Source organism: Sinocyclocheilus grahami, unplaced genomic scaffold (genome assembly GCF_001515645.1).
Source record: "Sinocyclocheilus grahami isolate Dianchi unplaced genomic scaffold, SAMN03320097.WGS_v1.1 scaffold109.1, whole genome shotgun sequence".
NCBI classification, from domain to species: Eukaryota; Metazoa; Chordata; class Actinopteri; order Cypriniformes; family Cyprinidae; genus Sinocyclocheilus; species Sinocyclocheilus grahami.
Genome location: NW_015505288.1, coordinates 379,586 through 385,499, shown reverse-complemented (window position 1 = coordinate 385,499; position 5,914 = coordinate 379,586).

The window sequence follows — 5,914 nt, the reverse complement described above, 5'->3', positions numbered from 1 at the left end:
CCTGTCACAGAACAGTTTTCAACATTAACACAAAAGAACACTTATTGCCAAGTCCAAGGAGATTGTCAATTTTGGGGCAAGTTATCAAGAATAATGGTCAAAAGAGATGCACAGCGTGACCGCCACATGGAAACATGTGACAGTGATCACAAGCTTCAAATTGACTTCCTCCACTTTACGACAAGAACAGAGAGACTAAAGTTCCTTAGACATTTTAATCTCTGGTCTTCATACATTCACAGAATGGCACGGAAACTGCCTTTCCATGCACCTAAATGACACTAAAAGGACTGGTGACCAGCTAATAATTGCTATGCATAACTCCATATTATGTATCTAACCCACATGTTTAACCATCATGCCTTATTTATTGTGAATGTATTTTGAATAACTATTGAATAGTTTAAGAATTGCTATTGATGTTTAGTATGTGTGTGTTTGAGAATTCATGCTTGAAACGTTTCTTCCAATCAATACTTGGTCAAATGTATCATATTCTTATTATAAGAAATCATGTCCAAAATGTATACTCTACCAGAGCGGGAAAAACGCAGGTCATGTGAATGATGAGATAACAGTTGATTTATGAATGGGAAGGAGAAACATTGCAACACCCCGAGCTACAATTGGTCGAAACACCATTTGGGTGTGTTAAACAGCCTGGTTTAAATACTCAGGACACCATCAAACTGCGCTTTTTGGTCTTTTGCCTTTTTGCGGGTCTGACTTTTTGTGTCTAGCTTTTAGCCATGCGGCTTTTAGCTTTTCACTCCTAGTCATGCTTCTTTAGTTTTTAGCGTGCTCTGGCTTACACGCCAGCTCCTCCGAAACCATGAGGAGAAACGCCACCTGGTCTCGTCAAACTTTACATCTATTTCTATTTCTTTAGTTTGTTTTATTTTCCGTTGGTGTTCTGATGTTCTGAGTTAAGCCGAACGCCGCATCTCCGAAGAGTGCTGTCTACCCTTCAACTGCAGACTACAGCTCCAGCCAACGCGCCAACGCCCAACCACTGGCTTCCCAAGACTGAACCTCCAGCCAATCAGAAAATCGGGAAACCCCTTTCAGCAGACAAGGAAGGGAACCCCCGACACAGAAACGCAAGTACTCCAGAGAGCTGAACTGGTGCATTTAATCTCAATTTTAACCTCATTGAGGAACTCAGTGCGAGGGTTAATTAAGTGATTGATGGTTGTTCAGATCTATGCAATGGCACATATTGCTGTAAACTTGGGATTTCACATTTTCATTCTCTTAAACTAATTATTTTCCTCACTTTCTCTCTTTCTGCAACTTGTGTGTGAATGCGTGTGTTAGATTAGTTTATATGTCTTAGATTTATCCAATAAAGCCTTATTTATATGGAAAAGAGAAGTATCTTGTGTTTTGTGCTCACAAGTTAATGTCTTAAACTGCCGATCTTGTTACTATGCTAATTAATAGTGTTTTCACTATATTTTGGATATAGATATCCATTGCAGAATTGCTGTCATACGGCTCGTTCACTGACTCGCTGGCCGTCTCAGTGATCAACCGTAAAACAGTGATTCTGTCCTAATTCCCTTGCATATTAATGGTGGAGTTCCCTTTAAAATCTTAAATGATTCCCTTTGAGCTAAATTATTATCACTGTTTCCCTTACAGTACGTTGTGAATTATAAATCATAGCGCGAAACTCATTTATTCATTTCCTTAGATTTCCAGTTTTGTTGTTCAATAATCTCCATCACGTATCCTGTAAAAAATACCTAGGCCTATAATATAATATGTATTATTACAAAAAGTGGATCTTCTTGCTAAATCGCTCCCAAACGTAGGACTGTTGTTTAGCATGTACATACCACGTAATATTACAATAGGTACCCCTTAGTTTCGAAATACTTACAGTATAAATAATTAGTAATTTTCCAGATTGTTACCCCTTTATTCCCCAAACTTTGCATATTGTCCCCTTATACCTACATAGAGGTACTATATAGGTACACTGTAATTACAAAGAAAGCTATGCTGTAAATTCAGTTTACTTGCGCTGTAATTGCGGACTGTAATCTAAAGTGTTACCATTTTCTTTTTTCTATTGAAAAAAAGGAGATGTTGAGCAGGATGTTCACACTGCTCTTTTCCATACAGCAAAAGTACATGTTGACCAGAACCCAGAAAGTTGTCTTATGCTCTGTGTTGTGCATACTGTATTTTGTCTTAAAGAGCAAGTTCACTGATTTTCAACCAGTTTTGTATTGGTACAATGTCGGTAGTATAAGTAAGTGAACAATATATATTATTTTTCTGTGTTACCTACATCAAGATATCCCCAATTATTTGTCCGCAGAAGTCTGCGGGGATGACATAAAACACATTATTCAGCAGATTTCTGAAAGCTTCAGGGCTTTAATGAACACTGAAACTAAACACTCACAGATAGTCTGACTGAGCCCACAGCCTTTTATCTCTGTTTTATCTCTGTATTTATTTATTATTTGTAGTCTTTTTTTTTGCACCGCACAGACAGACAACTTTAATTAAACCTTACATTTCTGTACTTTCTCCACATAAATACATGGTTATGAGTATGAACCACTTTTATGATATTTTTTGGAGCTTGAGGACCATTTACTTTAATTTTATCCAAAAACAGTCACATTTAGTTAAATATCTCATTGTGTATATGAGAGGAAGAAAGTCATATACAGGTTTGGGAGCAACATTATGGTTTTTATTATTGGAGTGGACTATGCTGTTAAAATCTTCCCACATGAGAAAGAGCCTACTTTGTCAGCTTTCTCCTGTTGTTATCAGCACTCTGATGCCTGATAGAATACAAATCCATCACGTTTTATTGATGCGTATGTGTCTGAATATATATCTCTGATATTCTTCCACTATGTTGAAGGTTTCAGTATCGCATTGCTATTCCGGAGCAGCGATTGCAGCATGCAGCAAGGTGGATGGAACATCCCAGAGGAGCTTGAGAGGCCTTCTTACTCCCGTTCTCCATTGAATTAGCGCTAACTCACTTTGACTTTGAAGAAAAAACAACAATTGATCTGTGCATCAGCGGCCCGGTGAGGGAGAGAAACGATTCTTGGAGGAGGGCATTGACTCGCTGAGACAGATCAAAGCCGAGTCGGGTAAGCGATCACAACTTCTTCCTAATCAGGAGAAATGGAACAGCTGTAACATTGTATTTTCTTAAACTGCTCCTTGAATCTTCGCCAACAGCCTCCTAAATTCAACTTAGATTAGTCCAAAGTGTGAGATATTTGGATTTAGAGATTGCAGAAGCCACAAAAGTTCTGTCTTGGAAAGGTTTCTCATTAAAGTTTCTTTCCATCACTGCAGTAACTCTGCATCATATTGTTTGCATATTGATTTTTCTTCAGATCTATCCAGAAAGTCTGAGTTATTGCTTATGTACGCATCTAATGTGTTTGCTCTCCCATTTATGTGCTTGTCAAAAGTTAAGTGAACCAGAGAAAAGCTTTTGTTTAGCATGCTCAATAAGACCAGCGGGACATTGAGCGACTTTAAAATGTAACTCTCATACTTGGCAGACGTCCACTGTATTGCTGTAAAACTAATTTTAAGATTACTTACTGTAAGAGGAATATGTTAATCTGATGAGCAAGAAAAGACATTTGAAAGCCGTCATTCCTCTCTCAAAAAGATTTTTAGCAATTATAACACTACTCAGCACAACAGATGAACCATATATGTAATATAATACAATATTATGGAGAGGACCTGGACGCAGTTGCTTTTGTTTTGTATTTATTCTCTATCAGATTCATTAGGAAGATACATTCTCTGTGCCTGATAATTATTTATGCTGTGTGTTTGCTAAAGCAGGATAAGGGTGAGCTTTTATAAACAGCTCAGTGTATCTTTATGAGGATTGCTCTTTTATTGCGAGGCTGGTGTGGATTATGCCATCGCACAAAGGTAAAAGAAAAGCACTTGGGACTCCAGACGGTTGACATTCAACTGTCATTCAGTTCATACTCAATTGGACACTCAATTGTGAATGAAGGTAATTGACGTTCTTAGAATGTCTTTAATGGGTTGCTTTTCATCAATAAGTATGAAATTTGAGAATTACTAGCCTCAATGACTGGAATTTAAAGGGGCAGTTCTCCTAAAAATGAAAGGTCTGTCATCTTCTACTTACATGGTAGTCTGTTCCTCATAATGAACAAGGGCCTTCAAACTTTTTCAGTCCACTTTGGAGGAAAGAGAGATGGAGCAATGAGTGTTGCATTTTAAGATCAGTTAAGTACCATATTCATTTATTCATGTACTTGGTTATAATTGGAAAGTATATAATCATTATGGTGTACAGTATGGAGTCATACATTTTAATTTTACTTAATGCTTTTTAATGTAGTAAGGACAATGAAACATTTAGCTGAACTTTAGCTATGGTACCTTTAGCTTTGGTTAAAGAGGACACCAGTCTGCATTTACTCAGCCTTATGTTGTTCCAAAACCTGTATGACTTTTTTTGTTCCGTGGAACATAAAAGAAGATATTTTGAAGAATGTTGGTATCCAAACAATTTCCATTCCCATTGACTTCCATTATATGAAAAATACAAAGGAAATTAATAGGAACCAAAACTGTTTGGTTACCAACATTCTTCAAAATATATTTTGTGTTCTGCAGAAAAAAGAAATGCATGTTTGCAATGACTTGAGTAAATAATGGCAGAATTTTCATTTTTGGGTGGACTATCGCTTTAATGCATTTTTGTTTAACAGATTTTTTTATACTGCAACTCCTGCTGCATATGGGCTACTTTCAGGGTCGTTTTTGTCCTTTGAGTAACTTGAAAGCCATTTTGAAGAATGTTGGTTTCCAAACAGTTTCGGTTCCCATTCACTTCCATTATATGAACAAAAAAAAAATACAAAGGAAATCAACTGGAACTGAAACAGTTTAGTTCCCAACATTCTTCAAAATCTCTATTGTATTTTACATAGGAAAGAAATGCATACAGGTTTGGAATGACTTAAGTAAATAATGACAGAATTTTCATTTTCAATTTTCATCTCTTTATTTTTGTTGATCAGATGTGTCTTTTCTTTTCTCACAGCGTAGTTTAAGAGGAAATAATATTCTCCTTTTGTAATCCACATACTAATTCATATGGGATTTGAGCAACATAAGGGTGAGTATATGATTTCCAATTTCATTCTCGGGGGAAATATAATACGCTTTAAGTTCTTCATTTAGATTTCAAGGCTTAATTACATTTCTTATAGCATGGTATATTTATTCATTCTTCCCTCTTGTGTGTGTGCATTAACAGCGATTTGACAAAATAACCACTCTACAAGTGTTCTCCTGTGAGCGAGCATGCCAGTCTGCTGTCTCATGCTGCTTTTTATTTGTTCTTATCGTGTACCTGTCTGTCTAAAGCAGAACTCCTTTCACGGCCCATGTAGGGCATTAAAGGGCAGGACGTGCGTGTCTTTGAATGTATCAGATAGGACAGAGGATGTGTGGAACTGTACCCTACTGAGAGTGTGTGTGGGCTTGGCTTCAAAGGAAGGGCGTACTGACCTTTTCGTCACATCAGAGGGGAATAGCATAACCCGACTGCTGCCCACTCCACAGGGCATCTTACCAGCCTGGACTTCACGTTCTGAGATAGCGGCCACACATGCACACACCCTTTAGAGAACTCACCATGCAGTTGAAAATAGGCTGTTTTTGCACAGACATTTCAGTTTTTTTTTTCATTTCGCATACAAACTATGTTTAAGTCATTTTAAGTTGATATATTTTTTCAGCAAGGACACATTAATTCCATCAAAAGTGACAGTAACAACTTGTCTAAATGTTACACAACTTTTCTGTTTCAAATTAATGCTGTTCTTTTGAACTTTTATTAATCAAATAATCATGAAAAAAAGAC